The sequence below is a fragment of the Lactuca sativa genome, chromosome 8 (assembly GCF_002870075.4).
Source record: "Lactuca sativa cultivar Salinas chromosome 8, Lsat_Salinas_v11, whole genome shotgun sequence".
Lineage (NCBI taxonomy): Eukaryota > Viridiplantae > Streptophyta > Magnoliopsida > Asterales > Asteraceae > Lactuca > Lactuca sativa.
In genome coordinates, this window is record NC_056630.2 from 51,797,079 (window position 1) to 51,812,307 (window position 15,229).

The following is a 15,229-nucleotide window of genomic DNA, read 5'->3' on the forward strand; positions in this document are numbered from 1 at the left end:
TTAAGCTACATATATGTGTTTTGTTTGAGAATATTTTGTTGTCTTGCAAAACATTTTCCAAATAAACATAAAGTAGAATCAACATTAATGTATTTATGTTTTGTTCTTTTTTTAATACAGTGACAATGTATGCTTAGAACATCAATTTCATAAACGAATTGGATAATATGAAAGATGATTACACATTAAAAGTCTGTATTATTCGTTTGTGGCAATCATTCTCGGATATAAACCCAAATATAGTAAAATCACTAGATATGATCTTGATAGATAGATGAGATGGTAAAATACACTTTTATAATATCGTTTTAATAAGTTATATTTTGAATTCTAACTTAATTTTTTTATTAAATTTAAATTTTCTTAACTAAATTTTTTTTGTCATATTTGAATAGGGTACAAAAATCCGAACAAACGTATATCCAATGGATTTTGATAGATTTCAATCAAAACTTAACGTAATTTTTGATATTTAAACAAATATTAATATTCATTTTAAAGAATCAATAAAAAAAGTCTTTGTAAAATCATAAATGCTATTAATAATTTATTTATTTTATAAATATTTTTCCCGTGGTTTCCACGGGTTGTAAGCTAGTAAACTAAGCCTCAAACTCTTCCCATCTCCATCGTCGGTAACTCAATCCACAGGAAGTTCACTCGTCTCACTAGAATTCAATGCTGAAATTTTTTGAGGAATCAGAAAAGATAATCACGCAATTGAGTTTTTTTGGGGGGGAGGGGGATTTAAACTCCTCATTCGATTCAATCATGTATGGGATTCAAGAAGTTGATATTGTTTTCTATTGTTGGTTGGAAACGCTTCTTCTCCATCTAACATCAATAATCCATTACAGTTATGTGTCCAGATTTATGCACTCCCGGATCTTGTGGCCCAAAGAACTTCACTTTCAACACGAGTCTTCTTCACGAACCATATTTAATGGTTTAAATATTTGTGCTCCATGTGGATTCAACTACTGAAATGGCTTTTTCACCTCGAGTTCATGTACTCAAAACAGCGATAGATTCTGCACTTCATGTTCTTTTCGTTAAAATATTTCTTGTTGGAAATTTGTAACCTGAAGCCACAACTTTAACATCAACGGTTACATCAATAACACAAAATTGATAATCATAATCGGTTCATCCATTTTTGGATTCTTGTTAATTTTAATCCACTTATGTATAGTTCTCTGTTTCCTCCTCAAAAAGGGTAAACAAAAGAAGAAATTTCAGGAGAGAAAAAAACCAACGCACCGGTATCATGCCATGGTAGGTCTTCGTCGCACCATGTCCAGGTCTCACTCAAGTTTTCTGACTTTCAAAGCTCAAAGACACCAAACGACCATCTTCAGGTGGCTTCTCACCGTTGAACTGACAGCTTCAGTTAAAAATCGCGATGGAAGTTGTAAAAGCTCTTGCATTTCTCCACACTTAAATCAACCCTCTGCTCATCATGATGTGAAAAGTTCAAATATTCTCATAGATTCCTATTGGGGTTGTGTAGCTAGGTTCATTCGAACAAGATGATTGAAAACATGAAGACTGCTTTAATGTGGGAGGCTTGGAACACAGAAATGATTAGGATTTAGTTAAATCCGAAAAAAAATGAGAGGAGTTGTGAGTAAATAGTTACTGTAGCAGACTTGGATTTTGGAGGTTAGACAGTAAGAGATTGGTGCCGGTTCTTTGGTGGGGAGAATTTCCGATGAACACAGTCGGAAGAAAGAAGAAACAGGAACAGTTGTCTTGGGAAGACAAAAGGATAACAAAGGGATAGGGGTAACATGTTCAGGCAAGAAGATAGAGATGGAGATGAGCTGGAAGGTTCCCATACCCATCACACACATGACTGTACCAAACAATAAAGATAAATTAATTACTAATGCCACATCAGATTTTGTTACCGGGTAACCTGTTAAATTTTTGTAAAATGACTTAATTGATAGGTCAAATACGAGTTTAATGGTTTATTGCGGAAAAAAATAAGTTTAGTGATCAAATCGGACAAATGACAAAACTTTAATGCGCAAAAATATCACTTCAAATCTAGAAAAAAATTTGTATCCTAATTTATATAATCTAGAAAGTAGAAATTGGAGTCAAGATGATAAATCATTATGAAAAGCTTAGGAAAACCAAAATTAAGGAGTTAATGAAGCTAGAGCTTAGAAAAACGAGTGACGATACGATCTAGAAATAAAAGAGAAATAAGAGAGCGCTATATGGAAATGCAACTTACACACTACTAGAAAGCAGAACTGGAAGCTGATGAAGACTAATTTAGATTTACTCGAGTTTATGATCTGAAGCAGCAGTGGATGAATCAATTAACAGATCTAACATCTGATATATAAATGCCGGTATATATAAAATGCATAGAAATTCTGAAAAATGGGTCGACCCGGTGGTTGAACTGTGACTCGGTCGCAATACCGGCAATCCTGGGTCAACTGAAAAGGTGGGTTTTAAAACACTGCTTACTATACACACAAACCGATCCTATGAGTTGACTATATCTTCAATCACTCTAATAATATTAAGAAAATCAAAATATCAGTTGAGGTAATAGTGCTGTTTAATTCGGGCGGGTTATACAAATTTTCAACTTTTTATACTCTGAGATGGACTCTTAGAAAAAGCGTGTATTATACACCTCTATATTGGCTATATTCTAGAATGTGTTTCAAGATTAGAACTTTAAAATACGTAAATAAACTTAATATCAATGATGAAACTAAAATACATGAGAACCCTCTATTGTCCGAATCGCCTTCTTAAAACCATTTGGATCTTGTAGAACATGTTGTATCTTATTTAAGAATCTTCAAAATCAAAAGACAATTTTTTATAAGAAAAAACATACAAACTGCAACATTGTAATATGGATGTGCTGAGGGATTAACCATTATAAAATTTCTTAGTTGTGACAGGAGCAAACACCGTTACTACATGATCCTATGCCAATTACACAAAAGGAATTGCAATCGCTATCCTTATTACAACGTATGGGAACCACACGTTCGCTCATGTTTTCACCATTGCTTTAAGACAGAGATTGAGGGGTGGCTACGTGTTCTCTTTCAGGGAAAGCGCATGACATCTGCAGACCTGCAAAGCATATCTGGTTAGTATTGAATTTGCAACGTTTCAGAAATTAGAGAAGGGGGGGAGAAAAACTGTACAAGAGATGGAAAGCAATAATGCGACAAAGAAAACTATCTTCAGTGAAGTTCGCTCCACGTTTTAAAACAATATAATAGGAACGGAAGGAATAAGTTTCAGCGTGTAACATGATCGTATGCACAAGATATATATAGAGGGAAATTCCGTAACAGTTAAATTAAAAAAGGTAATCAAATCCCCTAATCTAATAAATAAGTATCAAATTGCCACGTGGCAATTTATTAGCCTTCCCCAATCGATTTTTCCCACTCAAATTAGTAAGTGAATTTCCGAAAATGCCACTGCTCAGAGGATTGTGATCTGCAAAAAAAATCAAACTCTATTTCGAATTCAGAAAAGATATTCAAATCCTTCTATTGATTACCCATTCAACAATTTTAAGTAGTTTCTGATTTTACAGTTCTCGCATGCATAAAATCAGGGATATACCTAAATTGATTTCCCTCTACTTCTCAAGAAATCAACAACCAAATCGTATCCAAAATTGCATCTACATGTAGGGCTCAATTGCTGCTTTTAAGGGATTACGATACACCTCCTTATCTTAATCCATCTCTTCTCCGTCGGACAATGGTTCAAGTTTTCCTGAGGTTTATTAACAACTACGTGATGATTTAAATATTATTCCATTGTCGATTCATCTCTTTTGTTTTCGGTTCTTGAGACATCATTGTTGATCTGGTATATTTTCTTTGGTTTTTGTTTCCTAATACAATCATTTTAAGATTCATATGAATAACTTTTATGTAAATATATTCTTATTTGAAAGTGGTGATACATTGGTAATAGCATCTACTATGTTTTCCCTCTATGTTTCCGTTAATTTGTGTTTATTGATGCATATTACAATTCTCGGCGCCTAATTTCTTTAATGGGGGTACAAAGTAATTTCACAATCAAATGGTTATAGCGGCTACTGTGTTTTCCCAATTTTGTTAGATTCTAATCTCTAACGTAAACCCTAAACCATACTCAACCAGTATCACTTCAACTCCTTACAAGCCTCTTGAACCTAGGGATTTTTAGTTGAATCTGTTAGCCATACTCATACATCTCCTTAATTAGGTTTGTTCTTTAATTTTTCTAATAAGATGTTTCTGATAGTGTGTATTATGTTTGATATATGTCTGTTTTGTTTCAGGGAGAAGTGAAGTAGGTTGTTGGGCTAATTGGCGACATCCATTCTAGCAACTAGGTTTTTGTTCTTGCATCTTTATCTCCATGTCTAGATTCTTTTCACATTTCTTTTATTTATTCTTAATAAAGTGTTTGTATTTATGTATCTTATAGGACCATACTAGATGTAAAATATTGATGTGTTTATACTGGATGTAAAATATTGATGTGTTTGAGCAGAAGCCTTGGAAGCATCCTGGAGCTGATATAACAGACTATTTCAATTTTGGGTTGAACGAATATAGTTGGAAGCTTTATTGCAAACAAGTGCTAAAGGCTTCTATTCTTGTGTTAACTTTTATAATCCTTCAATAAAGTGTCTATCTTTTTATATCCTAGAAAGATGTTTTGTTTTGTTGTTGTTGAGGTTCTTGTAATTGTTGTTTCATAACCTCTAATGGAGGAAAATTATGTCATGTTATTGGCAGGAAGAATATCGTCATAGAGGACCAATGTCAAGTGGGAGGAGTCCAGTGTCACAGCCTACACAATTACCGTAGGGGAGTTGGAGAAGGTGTACCAGACATTATTTTGATGACGAGGATTAGAAGGTCATTTATGTCTTTTCCCCTAATGACATCAGTTCCAGTCCTAGATCAATGCACATTACTTATAAATTCATGGTTGTTTACTGCATAATTATTGTTTCAGATGAAAGGAAGGACAATTCAGGTTGAAGACAGCATTGTTGAATGTCAATCATCCATGGATATAAGGCGTCAACTAGATTGTGATTCAGAAGTTATACAAGTATGGATTTTCTTACCTATTTGTTGACTGAGGTTTTGTAGTAGCTACATTACATACATCTCTTGTTTCATTGATAATGACATGATTGTATCAGATCACCATTGTGGATCCAGAGGAACATTGTTGTGAGTCTGTAAAAGAAGGGTCAGGTAATCTTGAGAGTTTTATTCCAGAAGCATCTACTCATGGAGATGTTAGTGGGGATGATAGAACAAATCATCTTTCTTTTAGTAGTTCAAGTGAAGATGAATCATTTGAAGGGAATTATTTGGAGACTGATATAGATGCCCTTAAAAGGTGAGATCAATAACCTCATGCTATTTGTGATTTTGTGTCAACCTTAATTTAGTTTTTTCTAATTAAAGTTTTCTTTTGTATGTGTTTTGGGGTTCTAATGAAAGGAGTAGACGTAAGCCTGCGAACAAGATTCTAAAAATCATGAAATCCATCAATGTTCAGGAGGAACTGATGAAGCAATCAAAACTTCAGACAACATAAAGGAAAGAACTGGTGAGGATACATGCACCACAGACCTATCCATAATGCCTGAAGAATCATCAGAGGCTTAAAAGATCCCTAAAAAAATTCATTGCAAATCATTTGAAGATAGGTGGAAATCTTATAGTCATGAGAGGTGTTCATCTACTGAGTTGAATCAGTCACAGAAGCCTGGTTGTCATCATTCAGAGGGCTTGAAAATATCAAATAAGTATCATAGATATCATTCAAGATACCATAGTCTTGTATATAACAATAGGAACCGTAAAGATTCTAAACCCAAATATCACCATGAAATGATGACATCATCTTCTCAAGAAGATGAGATGAAGAAAGAAAACATGGGGAGCAAAGATACCATGGAAGGCACAATACTCCTATATATAATCTGGGGAACTGATGATGACATACTATTACTATTACTATATCAATTTAATTGTATATTTATATCAATATATGTCATTTCATATATAGGCAATACTTTTTTCATTGCATGTTTTATGGAACTACACGTATATGTTGTTTCTTAGCTTTATGGTTTAGGGGGGCCTTTGGTTTGCGAGATTTGGCTGGAATTAGAATTCAATTCCATTCCAGTCCCATGTTTGGTTGCAATTTGAAAATTAATTAACTTCCCATCCCAAAACGATGGAATTCAGTTCCCAGGATTTTCTTTCATGCTAAAAATATTTAAATTCACAAGTAAACACATGTTGCTAATTAATCTGCTTTCACCCTTCTACCCCATAAATGGAATGGAATTCATTAACAATTAAGTTCTTTTTGAATCTGTATTTATATTTAAATGTTTTTCATTTATTGTAAATGTATATACGATGAGGATATTTTGGTGTAGTAATAGAAAGAGAAGAATGTAATTGAATTCCTTACATCCTCCTCCGGATGGTGATGCCAAAGGGGAAAAAAAAGACTATTGATTCATACCTTTTTAAATGGGAAGAGATATTTAGGCATTTCAAATGAAATGATTTCTATTTTCACTGGGTATTTTGTTTATAGAAATTTTATTGAAATTAGGTTTTATATTTTAACGTCTAATCTTATTAATTTTAATAAATAATTTAATCGTTAAACAATATATTATATTATGTTTTTTTAATATAATATTAATAATAAGTTACATTTTTTAAATGCTTTAACTAATTCAAAATAATAAATAATTTAAGTGATTTTCTATCACAATTAAACGGACTTTTCAATTGACGTTTATACATATATCTCAACAAATAATTCTCTAAGACTTATTAAATAATCGTTAAGTTTTTGTTACGACATATATTTAAAAATATAGCATTAGTATATTTATTAAGATAATTCTATTGGTTTATTGATTCGTATAAAACATGGATTATATTGGTGTTAGATAACAGAAAAAATGATAAAAATGTACAAGTTTTGAACATGATGTGGAATTGTAATTGTATAAGTTTTCATATGTATTTTATCATTATTATAGTTTTCAGAAATTGTTTTCAAATATATTATGATACAGAAACAATTTTATATATTAATTAAAATAACAATAATTAACTTACAAACAAAATATCAATGTCGGATAAAAATAACTTTTTACAAAATTATTATTAATAATTAGGATTTTTATAGTTTCTATGTTATTTTATAATGTATATCTTAATTTTAATTAATCATTTATAAATTTGTAGATAAAACATTTATCTTTGTAAACCAATATAATTTTGCAAATCTTTGATTGGTATTACAATTTGAAATAATCAATAGTTTTTTTTTCACAAGTTGGGTTGATTGATTTGTTTTTTGCAAAAATTGGGTTGAAAAAAAACTTTCGAACAATAATTTCTATTAATCTCATCAATAATTATGTAATTAAATACTTACAAATCATAAAGTTATTAAAAATATAATATTACAATTCTTAAGTTTTCTGAATTAATGATATATTATTTTGTACATAATTAATTTTTAATTCTATTTAAAATTAACCCCATGGATTCCATGAGTTTTAACCTAGTTAAAAACACTAATAAATAACTAAATACTCTTTTAAGGAACATTTATGCTGTGAAATGTAACACACAATCTTCAATTTATTTTAGATCTTTTATTTATGTTGTGCATAAATCGAATAGGCAAAGGAAATCGCAATTTAAATAGAGAAGAAAAATAAACCAATTGTTGAACATGAATGCTTTGTTTCTTTTGGCATACATTATCAGCAAAAATGCTTTTATACTAAGAGATATATATACCAACCGAACTACTCCGTCGGCTATTACCGACGGAATACCCTCTGCATCGTGAAAAAAAAAAACTGTTCATTATATCCGTTGGAATATTTCCGACGGAATAAAAAGAGAAAATAATTTTTTTAATATCTGTGGTTATTCCTTTGTAAATGTATATTTATTGTTTTCTTTCCGTCTGTAATGCATCCAAAAACAAATAACCCACTCTTAAAAAAACAGAAATGAAATATCCTTATGATTTTGGGAAAATGACATATATGCCCTATTAAGTTTTTAGGGTTTACCCAGTTAGCCAATTAATTTATTTTGTCGCTTTATGAGGGAACGAATTTCTGGGCAACCTGTCTATTTAGTCTCCTAGACCTGTTTTAACTGGTTTCCTTGCCACATATACATTATTTGCCACATCATTCAAGTCAACTCTTCCAAAAGGATGAGAAGAAGAACACTCTTCCTTCTAAACCTAAAAGCCCTCTCTCCCTTCAAGATCTCCTTGTCCTTTTGCCTTCCCCTGGCAAGACATCAAAAACCAGATTTGATGTCTATGGGGATGTCACCGACCTATATGGGTCTCGTCATCGCTGCAACAGCCGATTTTCTAATATCGGTTCACCCAGAAACAATAGAAGATACATGTGGTGAATGGAAGAGATTCAAGAGGATAAAGATCTGGTTGTTGTTGATGAGTCCATTGTTGTTAACAACAGACCAAAGAAAAGGAGACATAGTGGTAGATCGAAGAAGGAGAAATCGATTTCTTTCTGTTTCATTCCATCCCCAAGTAAGAATAAACAGATTTAGCACCCGACAACTACAAGACCTGTCAGATGTCGCTGGCGATTCTTGGTTAAAGTTCAAAAATTTACCAATACAAGAGAAAAAACTTATGCATCTAAACTTATATTCGAATTCACATTAGAACACAAATAATCTTCAAGATTCCGGCCAATTTTTGTTGGGTTTTCTTGAGATCCAAAGATTGTCAACAGGAAGGAAGAAAAAAAATACATAAAGTTCAAATGGAACCTCCAAGAGGGCTTTTGTTACATCTATGGAACTTCATCTGTTTCTTGCCTTACTTTATTGGCCTTCTGCTTGTTGGCTTTCTCAAAGGTCACCCCTTTTTCATATTTTGATCATATTTGATTATTTTCTGTTTAACATTCTCACTAATTAGCTTGCGATTCAAATGGGTGTATTTGATTTCAGGTGCCATTGTTGCCCCAATCGTTTATGTTCTTATGACAATCAGAAATTTCGTGATTGTTCTGGGTCTCTGGCCAACGCATGTTGTTTGGGCTTATTTTTTGCATTTTAAGGTCTTTTCATTTTCCTATTTAAGTTTGGTTATATTCTTTCACTTTTTTACATGTTTGTGGATGAAAAGTAATATCCACATCTGATTCTTAAAACCTAGATGTAGAACGGAAGTGATTATCTAGATGGTGATGAAAGAATTTGAGAGAGAAAGATCGATGTGGTTCCAAGGTTATGGGCAAATTCAAAGTCAACGTCGGAATATTGGTCAACAAATAGCAATTTGTCAAAGAGGTAACCGGATGATCCCTTCACTTTGGCCAAAAGAATGTAATCGACCCGACAAATACAATTTCGTTCCCTCATAAAGACACAAAATTAGTTTAAGGACATAAAAGGTCAACACTAGAAAGTTTATAGGACATTTATGTCATTTTCCCTATGATTTTTCTTTCTACTCATTGTCTTATCAATTTTAAATAATCAAAAGTGGTATATTTAATAAAATTTACCAAAATAAATGAAAATGATTTTGCCAAATGTAATCTTCTTATTACATTTGACACATGTCATTTTCTAAGATTTTTTGATTTTCTTTTTTCACTTGTCATTTTCATATTTTTTTATTTTCTTAAAATTTAAAATTCTCTTTTTAGTAAGAGTTTATATATGGTAGATAAATTAATTTTACTAATCTTGAGAATAAATGCTCTAGCTGTTTCTTTCCTTAGTAAGTATTTATATATGGAAGTTACTTAATACACATTTCAAATGATTAACATTAAGCAGTTTTAAATCATGTACTTAGGTTAATGTCTTTTATTTCAATATATATATATATATATATATATATATATATATATATATATATATATATATATATATAATATTTTATACATGTAATACATTTAGAAACAATGAATAAAATATGAATTTACATTTTACAAACTCGACTCATGTAAATGTGTAGTGATTAACAATATTTTTTATTGCTACACATTTAAACTTATAACGTCTTCATTTTAATAATTGAACTTTTAAAATTTGATAACACTTTTGCATCATAATTTTATTTTAGTATTTATTATTGTTTTAAACATAAAAACATAATATGGATTCAAACAACTCTAAAGACAAATGCAAACTTATATAATTATGTTTGGATAAAAGATATTCAATGTTAATACATTGAACTACCTAATTATTATCATTTCGTTTGTATTTATTTCGAAAGTTTGCTTTAAATAAAGTTTAATGTTTACACCAAAATTTTCAACATTATTTTTTAAGGTACGTAAATATTTTATTAATATATATTGAATTACTTACTTTATTAATGATTATATCATTTTTATTTATGTACAATATTATTTCAAAAAGTACTAATGTTTACAAATCTACCATAATAAAAGAAAAGGATTTTACCATATGTCATTTTCTCATTACATTTGACAAATGTCATTTTCTAAGATTTTTTTTAGTTTCTTTTTTCCACTTTTCAATTTCTTACATTTTTCATTTTCTTAAAATTTAAAATTCACTTTTTAGTAAGAGTTTATATATGGTACATACATTAATTTTATTAATCTTGAGAATAAATGCTCTAGTTGAATCTTTCCATAGTATATATTTATATATGGTAGCTACTTAATACACATTTCAAGGTATTAACATTAAGCATTTTTATGTCATGTATTTAGGTAAATGTCTTTTATTTCAAAATAAATTTTATTTACCTATATATACATATATATCTTATATTTTTCTAAATATACTTAATAAAATACTAAGTATCTTCTATCTATCTATAATATTTTTTATACGTTATATGACAATTAAATTATATATATATATATATATATATATATATATATATATATATATATATATATATAATTTTATAAATGGAATACATATAGAAACAATGCATAAAATATGAATTTACATGTTAGAAACTCATGTCATGTAAAATGTGTAGTGATTAACACAATTTTTTATAGCTACACATTTAAATTTATAATGTCTCCATTTTAATAACTGAACTTTTAAAAATTGATAACATTTTTTGCATCATAATTTTATTTTAGTATTTACTATTGTTTTAAAGATAAAAACATAATATGGATTCAAACGACTCTAAAGACAAACGCAAACATATAAAATTGTATTTGGATAAAAGAAATTCAATGTTATGTCCACCATATGAATATGACAATAGTTTTATTATTAGTATACATTGAACAACCTAATTATTATTATTTCGTTTATATTCATTTTGAAAGTTTACTTTAAGAAAATGTTTAATGTTTACACCTAAATTTTCAACATCATTTTTTAAAGTATGTTAATATTTTTTTAGTATATATTGAATTACTTACTTTATTAATGCTTATAATCTTTTTATTTATGTAAAAGTATTACTTTAAAAAAAATATGTAATGTTTACAAATCTACCATGATAAATGTAACAGCCTAAATCCCAATAATTTTTTTTTTGCATTTTTAATTAAGAAATTCATTTCCATAAATTTGAAATTTCAATCACAATTGTTTTCAAAATCCATAACTTCAGATCCTGAAGTGCATGTCGTGCCATCACGCCGGGTCCTTGCCCTTAGATCTTGAAGTACCTGAAACAACCAACAAACTGTAAGCTAATTCTTAGTGAGTTCCCAGAGCATACCCTAATTTCCGGGGTTTTGCACCCTATTTAAGGGGTCATTGGCCTCCTCAGCCTCCCCTTTGCAACCTCTTGTCATTCCAAACCCTAAATTTGTGTTTGTTTATGTGTGTTTTCTTGGTGTGTTAAGCTTTAAAGAAGGATTTTGGTGGGAAAATCTTTGGGAAAATAAGTGATTAGAAGCAAGGAATTCATGGTGAAATTAGAGATCTACTTCCTTGGGCACCCTTTTTGAAGGTATTAAGCTGTTACCTTGGCTCATCTCTTTCTAGATCTCTTTTGGAGGGTTTTTGGAAAGCTTTTCTTGTGTTTGAGCTAAGATTTGAAGTTGCAACTTCAGATATGAACTCTCTTTAGTCTCTAGGGCCATAAAGTTGCCAACTTTGTCAAGTATGAACCTCCCCTCAATTGTTAGATTTCATTGCAAGCTTAGTTTTGTCATTTTAAGGCTTTAGAGCTTTGCATGCACGTAAAGTTTGCAACTTTACGTGATAAGCATGCCTTGGGAAGTTGGATCTGCAATATGGAGCCTTTGCATGGCTTAAAAAGCATTTGTATGGATGAAGGTTTGAAGGGACTCGGCGAGTCCGATGAAGATGGTCGTGGGCTCAGTGAGTCGGATGAGTGACTCGGTGAGTCCGATGAAGATTGCCTTGGGCTCGACGAGTCAGTCGAATGAGTCAGCGAGTCAGTTAGGGTCTTCCCGATCCTTGGACATGCATGAACTCGGGGAGTTGCATGGAAACTCGACGGGTTAGCTAGAGAGTTATCGACTGCAAACACTAGGAACTCGATAATTCGCTCAGGTGACTCTGCGAGTTGACAAGCTATGCAGGGACTCGACGAGTGGCTGGATACACTCGACGAGTCAGATCAACATGGAAACGTGACCTTGACCTTTGGCCCGAGTTATGTCCTAGGATTGACTATGTGACTTCTGGGAGTGTCTTGGGAATTTATGAGCTTTGTGATGTGTTGGATATAGGTGGTGGAGTTTGTGGCGGTGATCCGGGAGTTGAGCTTTTATTTTCAGTCGACAGTTGTGAGGTGAGTTATCCTCACTATATCAATAGGGTCTAAGGGACCAAGGCCGACCCTTATGGATTGTATCTGGTTATGACATGATATATTTATAGATTACATCCTGGTAGTTGGGATGGTGATATGCTTATGCTTAGTGACCTGGTTAGGTCAGTGTCTTGGTTATAGGATGATGTTATGCTTGTGACCGGTAGGGTCTGTATCCCGATTTTTGGGATGGTTGTATGATTAGTGATCTGTTAGATCGATTTGACTGTTATATGATATGGGATAGCGTATGATATTATGTGCACATGTTTCTTTGATTGGGGGTTGGGTTGAGACGGTCCTGCTTTGTGCTGTAGGCCAACATACCCATCGAGCGGTCTGGATAGGCTGTAGGCCCTGCGAGGCGGTCCAATCATGCCAAAGGCTCGGGAGTGGTCCAGATAGGTTGTAGGCCCTGCGAGGCGGTCTAGTCAGGCTGAAGGCTCAGTGGTACGTTGTTCTTTATTTGTAATATGTTCTGGTTATTGGTATGGCGCTGATATTTTAGGGTAGCTCACTAAGCTTTCGAGCTTACAGTTTCAGTTTGTTGTTTCAGGTACTTCTGGTGATCGAGGGAAGACGAAGGCCTGATCGTACCGCTCCTCCTACTGCTATGTTTTATGACTGAAAACTGGGATACTCTGATGATTATTACTTGAAAAAAAATTATGTAATGATTAAATGGTTTTTAAGTGTGTTGTAAAAGTCTTAATTTGGCATGATTTTATGGGTGTTATAAGTTGGTATCAGAGCCTTGGTTATTTTGTGAATTGGAGGAACATTCATGTGAATCCAGTCTCAAATCGAGGAAAGATTTTCAAAATGATTTTTGTAAATGGTTTTCAAAATAAGTAAAGTAGGATGCAGGGTGTACGATCAGCCGGAGCTAGTAAGTAAACCCCAAAATACCATACAGTTAATTGATGATGCGATATGTTAGAACAACGTGCTAGTACTACGCTAAGGATTCTCAGGAATTGCATTATAAGAACTTCCTAATTATATGATGCCTTCTAGCCTAGGGTTTTCCTTATATGGGATTGACATCATTACTGTAGTTGCTTGTGTATGTATCACGGCTGTACATAATTAAGATCTTATAGCCCGAGAATGTTCGATTTGGCCTTATGTTCTGTTCTTAATGATTAGGTCGTAGGGTAGAATCTGATATTCAAAAGTCTATAGGGTCCAACATTATGTATGGTTAGCATACACTAGTGGTGCAGGGGTTGGTGGAAGTCTCATGGATGAGTGAGGTCGAGCGACCACCATATGCATGTATAGTGTCAGGGTGTTGTGATGATACTTGAGACAAATATGGGTAGGTGTGGAAGGTAGTATGGGCCTGTACTACTGAAAGCACATGAACCATACGCGTAGCAAGGAATTCACAACCCCTAGGGTTTGGTTGGGAGTCGGTTCCCAGTTATTTATGCGGACTGTCTGACATCTTCCTTGTAACACCCAAAAACCCAGGTATACCTTGTGAACCCTAATCTTTGATAAATTGTCCATATTGGTCCTTGATAAAGAGAGGAGTGGTAGACGGGTAGGCAGGGCGTACTAGAGTTTGATCAACGTACTCGTGCGCGTGTTTGATCGCAGAGGGCTGCCTAGTACACCGGGCGTACTAGGCACAGATTGAAACCCTAATTTTAAGTGAGTCCCCTATTTAAAGAACGTTATGGCCTCCTTGTTGGCCACAATTTCCAGAGACTTATCCTCCCCAAAACCATAAACCTCGTTCTTGTAGCAAGAGAGTGCCTTTGAGAGCTTGTTGGTGTGTTCTTGAGCATTAGAAGTGGAAAGGAATCTTTGGAGAAGAAGGAGTGAGAGCCCAAGCTCTTGGATCTGAGCTTAGCAGTGAGAAAAGCTTCATTTGGAGGTAAAATCCTCCAAACTTTCCTACTCTTTTTTTGTGTTTATGTGTGAGGTGTTTTAGGGTTTTTGTCCCTAAAGTTGATGGCTTTATGAGTTGATAAGCCCCTAGAATCCGAGATATATCCCTTGTTAGCTTATTTTGTTTTATAGAGCCATAAAAATCTATTCTTGGTCATTAAGAGCTGACCATGCATGAGTTATGAGTCTCTTAAGGAAGGAAACGACATGATTTGGGTGTTGGTGACCTTTACAGCCATGCAAAGGCTTTAAGTCACTGACTTTATGGATTAAGAGGAATTAGAGCAACCTGATCTGGGATTTGAGCTTATGTCTTAGCCGATTCAGACCAAAAACCAAGAGGAGTGTGAAACTGGGACTTACACTGGGCGTAATCCCAGTACGTGTAGCGTATGGGTCGAGTTCCTCGTTTCTGGATAGCCACGGGGTACACCCCGCGTACAGAGCTGGTATGCGTCGCGTACTC

The 15,229-nt window shown here is 32.9% G+C and overlaps 1 long non-coding RNA gene across 2 annotated transcripts; it reads right to left on the reverse strand.

The window, feature by feature from the left end:
- Positions 1-518: 518 nt before the first annotated feature.
- Positions 519-2,006, reverse strand: LOC111896610 (uncharacterized). Of its 2 annotated transcripts, none has more exons than XR_002851964.3 (2): positions 1,261-2,006; positions 519-1,082 (listed from the first exon to the last, which is right to left on the reverse strand). It is a non-coding gene; the product is annotated as an uncharacterized LOC111896610 (long non-coding RNA). The 2 variants fall into 2 exon arrangements; XR_008225863.1 differs by having other exon boundaries at positions 519-1,094.
- Between the last annotated feature and the right edge of the window lie 13,223 nt (positions 2,007-15,229).